Below are 13,831 nucleotides of genomic sequence, written 5' to 3'. Positions count from 1 at the left end.
CATTTAAATAAGAGACTCCTGGCCGGGTGCAGTGGCTCACGCCTGTAATCCCAGCACTCTGGGAGGCCGAGGTGGGCGGATCATGAGGTCAGGAGATCGAAACCATCCTGGCTAACACGGTGAAACCCCATCTCTACTAAAAATACAAAAAATTAGGCAGGCGTGGTGGCGGGCACCTGTAGTCCCAGCAACTCAGGAGGCTGAGGCAGGAGAATCGCTTGAACCCAGGAGGCGGAGCTTGCAGTAAGCAGAGATTGCGCCACTGCACTCCAGACTGGGAGACAAAGCAAGACTCCGTCTCAAAAAATAAAATAATAAAAATAAATAAATAAATAAGGAACTCTTTTGGTACATCCATGTGATGGAATGTGATACTGCTTAAAAATGAATGAGAAACTGTGTGTACTGATATGGTATGAAGCCCATGATACATTATTAAGTGAAAAAAGCATTATTGTATATAGTAGTTTGCCATTGGTGTAACAAAAAGGAGGGGTGGGATAGAATATGGGGAAAATGTATATATCTAACTGTTCATGCATAAAATATTTCTGTAGAGATTCACAAATGTTTAATGGCTGCCTCTGGGAATAGGGCTGGTCAGCCAGCAGAAGCTACTGGAAGGAGACTTTTCACTGTTTACCTGCTGTAGCTTTCTAAATTTTTTATCACATGAATGTTATTCCTATTAGAAAAGAGGGACTCCTCCCTAACTCATTTTATGAGGTCAGCATCATCCCAATACCAAAACCTGCCAGAGATACAACAAAAAAACAAAACTTCAGGCCAATATCCCTGATGAACATTAATGCAAAAATCCTCAATAAAATACTGGCAAACTAGGCCAGGCACAGTGGCTCATGCCTGTAATACCAGCACTTTGGGAGGTCGAGGCAGGTGGATCACTTGAGGTCAGGAGTTCGAGACCAGTCTGGCCAACATGGTGAAACCCTGTCTCTACTAAAAATACAAAAATTAGCTGGGCATGGTGGTGCACACCTGTAATCCCAGGTACTTGGGAGGCTGAGGCATGAGAATTGCTTGAACCCAGGAGGCAGAGGTTGCAGTAAGCTGAGATCGTGCCACCACACTCCAGCCTGGGTGACAGAGCAAGACTCCATCTCAATTTAAAATATGTATATATACTGGCAAACTGAATCCAGCATCACATCAAACAGCTTATCCACCATGATCAAGTCGGCTTCATCCCCGGGATGCAAGGCTGGTTCAACATACACAAATCAATAAACATAATTTATCACATAAACAGAACTTGACAAAAACCACATGATTATCTCAATAGATGTAGAAAAGGACCTTGATAAAATTCAACATCCCTTCATGTTAAAAACTCTCAATAAACTAGGTATTGATGGAACATACCTCAAAATAATAAGAGCCATTTATGACAAACCCACAGGCAATATTAGACTGAATGGGCAAAAGCTGGAAGCATTCCCTTTGAAAACTGGCACAAGACAAGGATGCCCTCTCTCACCACTCCTATTCAACATAGTATTGGAAGTTCTGGCCAGGGCAATCAGGCAAGAGAAAGAAATAAAGGGTATTCAAGGGCTGGGTGCAGTGGCTCCTGCCTGTAATCCAAGTACTTTGGGAGGCTAAGGTGGGTGGATCATGTGAAGTCAGGAGTTCAAGACCAGCCTGGCCAACATGGTGAAAGCCTGTCTCTACCAAAAATACAGAAATTAGCTGGGCGTGGTGGCAGGTTCCTGTAATCCTAGCTACTTGGGAGCCTGAAGCAGAAGAATTGCTTGAACTCGGGAAGCAGAGATTGCAGTCAGCCGAGATCACGCCACTGCACTCCAGCCTGGGTGACAGAGCGAGACTACTTCTCAAAAAAAAAAAGATATTAAAATAGGAAGAGGGGAAGTCAAACTGTCTCTGTTTGCAGATGACATGATCCTATACCTAGAAAACCCCATCTTCTCAGCCCAAAAGTTTCTTAAACTGATAAGTAACTTCAGCAAAGTCTCAGGATACAAAATCAATGTGCAAAAATCGCAAGCATTCCTATATACTAATAGTAGACAAGCAGAGAGTGAAATCATGAATGAACTCCCATTCATGATTGCTACAAAGAGAATAAAATACCTAGGAATACAGCTAACAAGGGAAGTGAAGGTTCAAGGAGAACTACAAACCACTGCTAAAGGAAATCGGTAGAGGACACAAACAAATGGAAAAATATTCCATACTTGTGGATAGGAAGGAAGAATCAATATTGTGAAAATGGCCATACTGCCCAAAGTAATTTATAGATTCAATGCTATTCCCATTAAATTACCATTGACATTTTTCACAGAATTAGAAAAAAACTACTTTAAAATTCATATGGAACCCAAAAAGAGCCCATATAGCTAAGACAATCCTAAGCAAAAAGAACAAAGCTGGAGGCATCACACTACCAACTTCAAGCTATACAACAAGGCTACAATCACCAAAACAACATGGTACTGTACAAAAACAGACACATAGACCAATGGAACAGAATAGAGAACTCAGAAATAAGTCCGCACATCTGCAACCATGTGCTCTTTGACAAACCTGACAAAAACAAGCAATGGGGAAAGGATTCCTTATTTAATAATCAGTGCTGGGAGAACTGCCTAGCCATAAGCAAAAAATTGAAAGTGGACCCTTTCCTTACATCTTATACAAAAATTAACTCAAGATGGATTAAAGACTTAAGTGTAAAACCCAAAACTGTAAAAACCCTAGAAGAAAATCTAGGCAATACCATTTGGGACACAGGCATGGGCAAAGATTTCATGCTTAAAACATCAAAAGCAACTGCAACAAAAGCTAAAATTAACAAATGGGATCTAATTAAACTAAAGAGCTTCTGCACAGCAAAAGAAACTATCATCAGAGTGAACAGACAACCTACAGAATGGGAGAAAATGTTTGCAATCTATCTATCTGAAAAAGGTCTAATATCCAGAATCTACAAGGACCTTAAACAAATTTACAAGAAAAAAACAACCCCATTAAAGAGTGAGCAAAGGACATGAACAGACACTTCTCAAAAGAAGATGTTTATGCAGCCAACAAACATATGAAAAAAAGCTCAACATCACTGATGATTATTAGAGAAATGCAAATTTAAACCACAATGAGATAACCATTTCATGCCAGTCAGAATGGCGATTACTAAAGTCGAGAACCAACAGATAGATGCTGGTGAGGCTATGGAGAAATAGGATCGCTTTTACACTTTTGGTGGGAATGTAAATTAGTTCAACCATTGTGGACGACAGTGTGGCAATTCCCCAAAGACCTAGAACCAGAAATACCATTTGACCCAGCAATCCCATTACTGGATATATACCTAAAGGGATATAGATCATTCTGTATTATAAAGATACATGCATGTGTATGTTCATTGCAGCACTATTCACAATAGCAAAGACATGGAACCAATCCAAATGCCCATCAATGATAGACTGGATAAAGAAAATGTGGTACATATACACCGTGGAATACTATGTAGCCATAAAAAGGAGTGAGATCATGTCCTTTACAGGGACATAGATGGAGCTGGAAGCCATTATCCTTAGCAAACTAATGCAGGAACAGAAAATGAGATACCGCATCCTCTCACTTATAAGTGGGAGCTGAGCAATGAGAACACATGGACACAGGGAGGGGAACAACACATACTGGGGGTTGTCGGCAGAGGGGAGGGGGAGGGAGAGCATCAGGATAAATAGCTAATAGATGCTGGGCTTAATATCTAGGTGATGGGTTGATAGGTGCAGCAAATCGCCATGGCACACGTTTACCCTCTGTAACAAAACTGCACATTCTGCACATGTATCCCGGAACATAAAATAAAATTTAAAAAAATATTAAAACAACCAACCAGACAAACACTTCAGTAGATCAAAGACAGGTTGTGCTACTCTGTTGTGTTGCTATAAAGAAAATCCTGGCCAGGCGCCGTGGCTCACGCCTGTAATCCCAGCACTTTGGGAGGCTGAGGTGGGCGGATCACGAGGTCAGGAGATCGAGACCATCCTGGCTAACACGGCGAAACCCCGTGTCTACTAAAAAATACAAAAAATTAGCCGGGCATGGTGGCGGGCACCTATAGTCCCAGCTACTCAGGAGGCTGAGGCAGGAGAATGGCGTGAACCCGGGAGGTGGAGCTTGCAGTGAGCCGAGATCGCGCCACTGCACTCCATCCTGGGCGACAGAGCGAGACTCCGTCTCGAGAAAAAAAAAAAAAAAAGAAAATCCTGAGGCTGGGTAATTTATAAAGAAAAAAGATTTAATTGGCTTACAGATCCGCAGGTTGTACAAGCATGGTACCAGCATGTGCTCAGCTTCTGGTGAGATCTCAGAGCTTTCACCCGTGGTTGAACGTGAAGCAGGAATAGGCACGTCATATGGCAAGAGAGCAAGAGAGAAGTGTGGAGGTCCCAAACTCTTTTTTTTTTTTTTTTTCTGAGACGGAGTCCCGCTCTGTCGCCCAGGCTGGAGTGCAGTGGCGCGATCTTGGCTCACCACAACCTCTGCCTCCTGGGTTCAAGTGATTCTCTTGCCTCAGCAGCCCAAGTAGCTGGGAATACAGGCGTCCGCCCACCATGCCCCGCTAATTATTGTATTTTTAGTGGAGACGGGGTTTCACTATATTTGCCAGGCTCATCTCGAACTCCTGACCTCGTGATCTGCCTGCCTCGACCTCCCAAAGTGCTGGGATTACAGGCATGAGCCACCGCGCCTGGCCCCAAACTCTTCTAAACAAGCTGATCTCTCATCAACTGAGTGAAAGCTCTCTTATCACCAAGGGGATGGTACTAAACCGTTCCTGAGGGATCAGCTCCCATGACCCAGTAACCTCTCACCAGGCTCCCACCTCAAACACTGGGGACCACATTTCAACATGAGATTTGGAGCGGACACACATCTAAACCATATCACAGGCTCTATAATTTACCGCAGTAAAGCTGTGGGCCTTGAGAACTTCTGTCTCCGCAAACTGAGTTATGTCCTTCTCTCAGTGGTTTCTTACTTTATGGACTCGGGATGTTCCTTTCAGAGTTCTTTCAGTGGCACTCCCAGAGGTTTTTTTGTTTGTTTCAGTTTCTTTTCAGTCTATATGGATGTTGTCAGCTTTAAATGAGCAAGATGGAGAGGGTAAAAATAGCCACAAAAAAATAATTGGGAAGAGTATTGCGTTACAGGCAGAACAGAGTGCTGGTCTCCCGCTTGGTGGCAGGCAATGGCCCAGTGTCATTCAAAGGCATTCTTTTGAAGGAGTCATTCTTTTGTTGACCTTGGCAGAGACCAAACACTTTCCTGAAATAATCTTTCTTTTTTGTGGCTCTAGCCAGTTACTGTTTCAATGTGAAAGTAAAAGCTTGAACTGGAGAGGGGAGGAACGATGGGGAGAAAATAATGGAAACCCCTAAAGAGAATCAGCAAGTCCTTGCCCAAATAGAAATAAATTTCCTACTATTTTTCTCGGCCTTTCAGGCAACCTTCACTGTGTTTTCATCATTGTGCTTCCCGAGGGGGCTTATTGTTTTGTTAGAAGTCACTTGACAGACACACAGCAAAGGCTATTTGCGTTTGGAGGTCCCGAGATGATTCTTTGGTTTGCTAAAGGTAGACCCGTGTCTGTCATTCACATCTGTAGTTTTAGTTTGTAAAGGTCTCAATTTCAACAGGAAGTTCTTTTCCTTAAGTGATTTCCCTAGATTCTGATTTGAGAATTAAGTTACTTCAAGAAATAGTTGAGGTTCATGATCTAGGAGACTTGGATCCAGGTCTCAACCTTAGCTACATTTCTAAAATGGTCTGGTTATAACTTTAATTTATTCACAATTTAAAATTAATTGTAAACATTAAATTAAACATTTTTACTTTATAAAACTTACAAAATAGTGTTTAATCTCAACGACATTATACAGTTTGTCCACTTGGTGGCATCCAAATATTGAGGCACCATTTGCTTTAAACCTGTAATTCACCTTTTAACACTTCAGGGCTTTAGACAATTATGTATTACTATTTTAAATTATAATCATGAAAACTATATAGAAAAATGTAAAATTGTGATATAAAAACGTGTAGAATATAAATGTACATGTATTTGCAATTATACAGTATATAATCGTGTATAGAGTAATGATCATTATCTGGAGTATGTATGAATACAGATACAAATGGAAAGGAAATAAACAAAAATGAAAATGTTAGTTTTTCTCCAAAATTTCTTAAGTGATTTTTGCTTTTGTTTTGTTTTATTCTCCAGCTTAGGATAAGTTAGTTTTCTCAAACATTTCTAAATTATTTTTGGTTTTGTTTTTATTTTTTCCAGCTTTATTGAGGTGTAATTTCTACAGATAAAATTCATGCATTTTAAGGGGAGAGTTTGGTGAATTTTGGTTGTTGTTTACAGTGGTGTAACCATTGCCCCAATCAAAATATAGTTCTATCACCCTAAAAAGTATTCTCATACCCCTTTCCCATAAATCCTTTTTTCTTCCCCTTGGCCGCAGGCAACCAGTGACCTACTTTCTGTCATACTTTTATGGTTTTTTTAGAATCTCATATGGATGAAATCATGCAGTAGTATATAGTCTTCTGTGGCTGGCTTTATTTTGTGTAATGTTTTTGAGAGCCATTCCTATTGTTGCATGCATTAATATTTTGTTCCTTTTTATTGACTTGTATTCCACATTGTGGGTAAACCACAATTTGTTTATCCATTATCAGTTGATGGACATTTAGTTTGTTTCCACTTTGGGCCTACACAAGTCTTTGTAGACATAGTTTTTCCTTTTTCTTGGGTAAATACCTGAGAATAGTATTGCTGGGTTGTAATAAGTGTATGTTGACTCTTAAATGCTTTTTAAAATTTATTAATAAAAAAATCAGTGATTTAAAAGACACTAATTTTTGCCAAGCAGATCAGAACAGATGAACAAATACGGTGAGACTGAGTTTAAATAAGCTCTCATTAGAATGCTTGTAATACATCCTGTCTAGAAGGCAGCTGGACAATCACTTATAGAGGCTTAAAATTACTCATACCTTTTCACTTAGTTTTTCTATTCTTAGGAATTTACCATAGAGAAATAATCACATAAATACACAAAGATTTGTATACAGTAATACTCACTAAAGCTTTTAGATTATCATAAAATATTGGAAACAACTCAAATATTTAGTTCTGGGAAATTAATTATGTAAAAACGATAATCTCAATGAACTGACTCCATTCAGCTATTACAACTTCCATTTTTAAAGAAAGTTGAAGAACTTGGAAAATTGCTTACATATAGTATTAAGAAGAAAACAGCCAGGTAGAAAATTTTACAAGTGTGTGCGTGTGTTCTTATATGTACCTGCATAAGGAAAAAATTATAAGGCGATGTAACAAATTTTCAGTAGTGGTTGTACTTGGGTGGTAGGTAATCTAGACTCTTGATTTGAAAAAACATTTATCTTTTCCTAATATCTAAGTCATTAAATTTACCCCCCCCCCCAAAAAATGGATGACTTTGGGAGGCCAGTGTGGAAAGGACGCAGTCTGTTAGAGAAATGGGCTCAGGACTGGAGGTCAGGAGAGACAGAGGTCTCAGCCTTAGCTACGGGGACCTTAACAAATCATCTTTGGGGCTTTGTTTTATGTATTGGTAAAAGAAAGGGTTCAACAAAATTAGCTGGTTTCAGATCATGTTCTGAGACCTCACAGGCTACAGTGGTTGGGTGCTTAGTTATTTGTCCTTGCAAAAACTCAAGCAAGGTTTTGGGGTGTAATGTGTGTTTTGGGGTTTAATGATTAGAATCCCATGGAAACCCTAGGACTTTTACTGTTTTTTCTTTTTTAAATGAGTTCCACTGTTTGAAATCCTATGATTTCTTGGTGCTGCTTTGTAATAGACAAACGCTGGAGATCAAGGTAGAGAAAAAGACAGATCAACCAAGGATTAACTCAGAATCTTGTCAACATTTGCCATTTATTCTCTTACCAAATTTATAATTTAAGGAGGCCTATTTATTTGCCTTTCATTTTCATTTGAGGTCTTGTGCCTATCTTTTCTTTTTGTGCTTCCCCACTTTCCTCTTTTTTCTCTTTCTTTTTTTCTTTTTTTTTTTTTGAGACGGAGTTTCGCTCTTGTTGCTCAGGCTGGAGTGCAATGACATGACCTCGGCTCACTGCAATCTCCTCTTCTCAGGTTCAATTGATTCTCCTGCTTCAGCTTCTGGAGTAGCTGGGATTATAGGCATGCATCACCACACTCAGCTAATTTTTGTAGTTTTATTAGAGATGGAGTTTCACCATGTTGGCCAGGCTGGTCTTGAACTCCTGACCTCAGGTGATCCACCCGCCTCTACCTCCCAAAGTGCTGGGATTACAGCCGTGAGCCACCGCACCCAGCCTCTTTGTTTTAAATACAGTGGTTAGTGTGGGGTCATTTAGCAGAACAAAATTGATGGATTAACTTGAAGGAAAGTTTCCACAAAAATTCAATATGTTAATTACATTAAATATATATGCATTTATTAGAAATCTATAGTTATGGAAAGCTAGAGCAATTGTCTTGATCTAGAGCCATGGTCCTCAAACTTCACTGTGCATCACAATTGCTTTTTGGTGGGCTTGTTAAAGCACAGTTAGCAGGGCCCCACTCATTACTTTCTGATTCATTAAATCTGGGGTGGGGCCCAAGAATTTGTATCTCTAACAAACATGCTTAGGTGATGTTGATGCTGTGTTCTGGGGACCACACTTTGAGAACCATTGATATACAGAGAACAAGGGTAAGAAAGGAGATAATTTTTGCTAGTTTTGATTTTTTTTACACCTGACACGCAAACACTACCTATAGTCTTTTTTTTTTTTTTTTTTTGAGACAGAGTCTTGCTTCTTCACCCAGGCTGGAGTACAATGGTGCAATCTTGGCTCGCTGCAACCTCCGCCTCCTGGGTTCAAGCAATTCTCCTGCCTCAGCCTCCCAAGTAACTGGGATTACAGGCACATGGCAGCACACCCGGCTAATTTTTGTGTTTTTAGTAGAGACGGGGTTTCACCATGTTGACCAGTCTGGTCTCGAACTCCTGACCCCAAGTGATCCACCTGCCTCTGCCTCCCAAAGTGCTGGGATTACAGGCGTGAGCTACCGCACCCAGCTGCTATAGTCTTAAAGATATTTTTGTAAATCAGTTATGAAAGGCATGGTTAAAATGCATACACATATGGTTGCACAACCTTGTGAATATTCTGAAAAACACTGAACTATACACTTTAAAGTGGTGACTTTTGTGGTATGCAAAGTCTGTCTCTGTCTTAAAAAAATACATGTTGAATTTTTGTATTCCCTTTTCCCATTTGTAACCATATTCCAATTATTCAGCCTATTCTCACTCCCACTGCTCAAATGTTTGCTTTAAAACAACAACAACAACGAAAGAAGAAGATGAAGAACATTTATTTAGTTTCTACTTCTTATAGGAAAGGAGGGAGAAAAGGGAATTTCCAATGGTCAAGGTTCCAATCAGCACTTTTGGAACCAATTACGGGTGGGAAGGGAGTGTAGAAGGTTAACATACCTAAAACGCAATTTGGGACTTAGCGGCACATTTCTCTACAAACTTAACACTGTATCCTGGTGAGTTGACTGTGGAAGTTCATTAGCTTTATGCATTTTAATGTTCGTATTCTATGAAGCCTCCCAGACTACTGCAGTGCAATGGATTTAGCAGTGCAATGCAGAATTACTTGGCCAAACCAGATTGCATTGGCTAAACTAGGGAGGGGAGCATCCTATAAAATGCTATATATTTGCACATGCATGTGGCTAGCAGCCTGCCTGTTTCTGAACTAAGAAATCCTGTTCTCATGTGCATGTTTCTGGCATGATGCTGAATGTGTGTGCTGTTATTCAAAGACCAAGAGACTGAAGGCTCTCTCGCTCTCTACCTTCCCCAGCTGGAATGGGCACAGGGAATTATCCAACTGGGAGTCTCAACTCTGGAACCTAATGCTCCGTTTTCCTTTCTGTAATGAACCCTGGTCCTGTTCCTGTGGCTGTGCTGGGCTGTGTTAGCCACTTTTAACAATTCTAATTCTGCCTAAAGACCTTGGTCTATTTGTTCTTTTGGAGTTGTGGCTTTTAAAAAACCTTAGTGGTTTTATTTGTCTTTCTCTTCATTTTATCTTCTTCACTTTGTAATTTATTTTTACCCGCTGTGAACATTTATATGAACATGTTTCAAAAGAGCAGAGTGACCTGCCTTACATAGGAGGCCTACGCACATGTCTAAATTGAGCTTCCTTTTTACCTGCTAGACAAGTTCTGTGGGTCACCTTCTTGAAGCCTGTTAACGTGCAGTTATTCTGTCTGTCCTTTGCAAAGCTTTTATGATGGACACAGCTTTCTGTTTATCAGGGTTAGAGAGAGAGAGAGAGACAGATTCCTTGATGTCTGTGTTCACGATTTCTGTGAACCGCATGTTGAGTCTCTCTTTAGCCTAGGCAGAGAAAATCTTTTCCTGCCATTACAGCAGAAGAAGAAGGGAAAATAATCACCTCCTTTTGTTCCTTCAGAAACGTGACTCACTTATCTTTTTTATCAAAAATGTCATAGAATACCTCATAGAACTAAGAAAAAATGTGAATGGGTCAAGGAAAGAATTCAATTAATAGTATATTTGAATCACTGATTACTTCCTTTCCTCCCCATTTCCCTGGGCAGCCAATGCTGATGCTGACATACTGACACTTGCCTCTCTTATTGTATAGGTACTGCTGAGTGACTTGAAAACTACCAAGTATACAAGAAATACACTTTGAAAACAACTGTACTTATACACCCAAAGGGGAAATTCTGAATATCTTATAACTGAAGTTGTAAGATAACAGCATCCTTAGTTATAGCTGCAGCAAGAAAGAGATAGGAAATTGAGCAGGGAAAAACCATCTATGATTATGCCCGGATCCAAAATTTTCCAGTGGGTATGCTTAGTTTGGCCCTAGGACTGGTCTAGACAAGTGCCTTGGATAGCTCCCAAAATGCCCATATGCAGTCTGCGAGGTTTTCAGTGTCCCCGGGATAATAGGATTATGCTAATCAGAACTAATTACTGCACACCATTAAGTAGGCTTTCTTTTCATTTCAGTTTTGTTCTCTCCTCTCTTTTTTTCCCGTCTTTTCTTTTCAATCTCTGGCCTAAAATGAAATTGCCAGGAACTGCAGCTGTCCTTGATTCAGTGGCGGACAACACTCTCTGCTCTTGGAGCTCCCAGAGGCTGTACCTTAAAATCAGCTTCTGAACTTTTCAAGAATAGTCTTACTAGGCCCCACCTTTAAATATTCCCTTTTTTTTTTTTTTTTTTTTGAGACAGAGTCTCACTCTGTCGCCCAGGCTGGAGTGCAGTGGCACAATCTCGGCTCACTGCAACCTCTGCCACCCAGATTCAAAGCGATTCTCCTGCCTCAGCCTCCCGAGTAGTAGCTGAGACTACAGGCACCCACCACGCCTGGCTAATTTTTGTATTTTTAGTAGAGACGGGGTTTCACTATCTTGGCTGGGCTGGTCCTGAACTCCTGACCTCATGATCCACCTGCCTCGGCCTCCCAAAGTGCTGGGATTACACTGTGCCCGGCAAAGATTCTTAGCTGAATCTATGGTGAGGCCTGGGCATGACTACTCTTAAAAAATTCAACAGTTAATTTTGAGGTATGATGTGGGCATCAGAACTTCGTAAACTCTTCAAATAAATCTGATGTGTGCTATGATGTTTAGAAGCACCCCCAGGAATGCTGGGAACAGAGGTAGTATCACAAGACAGAGATCCAACTCTAAGATATCCCAGCGCTGTCTATGCCCTGTTACATGGCATAGATTGCACCAGCAGCCCAGCCTGCCTTCCTCCTCCGCTTGTGCCTCCATGCTCTTGTTCTCTCCTTCCTCTCCCCATTGTCCATTCTTGTCTTCCTTTTAGGTCACCGGCACATTAAATCATCTGTAGACCCTGGGGGAGTCCCCATTCTTCTCTGCTGAGTTTGCTTTCCCTTAAATTGAGGATTGGGCTAACTCTTTGGGTAATTGAGCAAGTAATTGGTGGGCCTATTGGATACAGTTCATGTTTTTTCAAAGTAGTAGGGTGAGAGGGACCACATGCCTATAACCACTGTCTTCTCTCCATTCCTGAATCCTATTCTTTAACATCATATGGGAAACCATTAATTTAGAAACTCATTCTTTCCAACACTACTTACTAATCAAGCATTAAGAAAATATTCTTGTCTCTTTGATTTAAAAAGGAGGCTGAGATTATACAATATATCTATATTACCATGTGCACATGATTACATCCAAACCTTACTCACATTCCCTTGGACACGCCTAACACACCAATGCCAGAGGGGCTCAATGCCAGATGCGCTTATGTTCATATGTCTTTTTATGGTGAAACTGCTCTGGTATAAGCCCTGGTAGGCTTTCTATCTAAATAACTAAGATGTACATTTTTGATAAAATGGTTTTATTTTTTAAGAGATGCCAGTACATTATAGAAAACAACTTCTGGCATAGCTGAAGTTTTGGTAACTATAAGTTGTTATGAATTTATTATTTTATGAAAACTTTGGAATCATTCTGTAAAGTTATTTTTTAAAATAGTACCATAAGGATTCTTATTAAAATTTCATATATAATACATATGGAAAATATATTTTTATGCTATTAAATATTTATATCCAGAAGCATGGGGCTTTTCTGTTTTTATTAAGGTCTTATTTTATGTTCTTCAATAAAATGGTATAGTTATCTTCTGAAAGGTCTTGCACCTCTCTTGATAAATTCATTTCTAGATACACTTTAACAGCTTTAATGAGGCGTGATTTGCCTTATAGATTGTGCAGCCATCCCCATAAATCAATTTTAAGACTTGTCCACTCCCACAAAAAGTTTCTTCATGCCCATTAACACTAACTCCTACTCACATCCCCAGCCCTAGGCAACCACTGATCTTTCTGTCTCTATAGATTTGCATTTTTTGGACATTGGATCTAAATGGCATCATACAATATGTAATGTTTTGCATCTGGCTTCTTTTAGTTAGCATAATGTTTCTGAGGCTCATCTGTATCTGTATTGTAGCATGTATCAACAGTTTGATCCTTTTTATTGCTGAATAATATTCTATTGCATGGCTCTATCAAATTTCTTTAGTCATTCAACAGCTGATGGATGTTTGGATTGTTTCCAGATTTTGCTATTATAAGTAATGCTGCCATGAATATTTGTAGACAAGTTTTCTTTATGGCATATGCTTTCATTTCTCTTGTGTAGATTCCTGGAAGTGAAATTGCTGGGTTGAACAATCAGTTTATGTTTATCTTTTTAAGAAACAACTAAACTGTTTTCCAAAGCAATGTGCTGTTTTACACTCTCAGAAGCAACGTATGAGGCTTCCAGTTTCTCTACATCATCATCAACATTCAGTAGTAATGGCTTTTTATTATACTCATTCTAGTAAGTCTAACTGCATAACAAATGACCCCAAAACTTAGTGGCTTAAAATCAAACATTTATTCCACAATTTCTGTGGGTCCAGAATCCAAGTGTCCTAGGTCCTCTGGCTTTCAGATTTCAAACAAAGCTACAATCAAGGTGTTGGCTGTGGCCGTAGTCATCTCAGGTTGATTAGGGGTCAGGGGGAGAATCTGCTTTCAAACTCACTCAAGTGGTTGTTGGTAGGATTCAGTTCCGTATGGGCTGTTGTACTGAGGGCCTCAGTTCCTCACTGACTGTGGGCTGAAAGCCTCCCTCAGTTCTTTGCCACGTGGGC

At 40.0% G+C, this 13,831-nt stretch overlaps 1 protein-coding gene across 4 annotated transcripts in view; it reads left to right on the top strand.

The window, feature by feature from the left end:
• The window catches only part of EHHADH (enoyl-CoA hydratase and 3-hydroxyacyl CoA dehydrogenase), a 97,240-nt gene that overhangs the window by 65,543 nt on the left and 17,866 nt on the right, over positions 1–13,831 (top strand). The gene's annotated exons all lie outside the window — the stretch shown is intronic.

This window comes from Gorilla gorilla, chromosome 2 (assembly GCF_029281585.2).
Source record: "Gorilla gorilla gorilla isolate KB3781 chromosome 2, NHGRI_mGorGor1-v2.1_pri, whole genome shotgun sequence".
Classification (NCBI taxonomy): Eukaryota; Metazoa; Chordata; class Mammalia; order Primates; family Hominidae; genus Gorilla; species Gorilla gorilla.
This window is presented reverse-complemented; position numbering and strand designations above follow the sequence as displayed.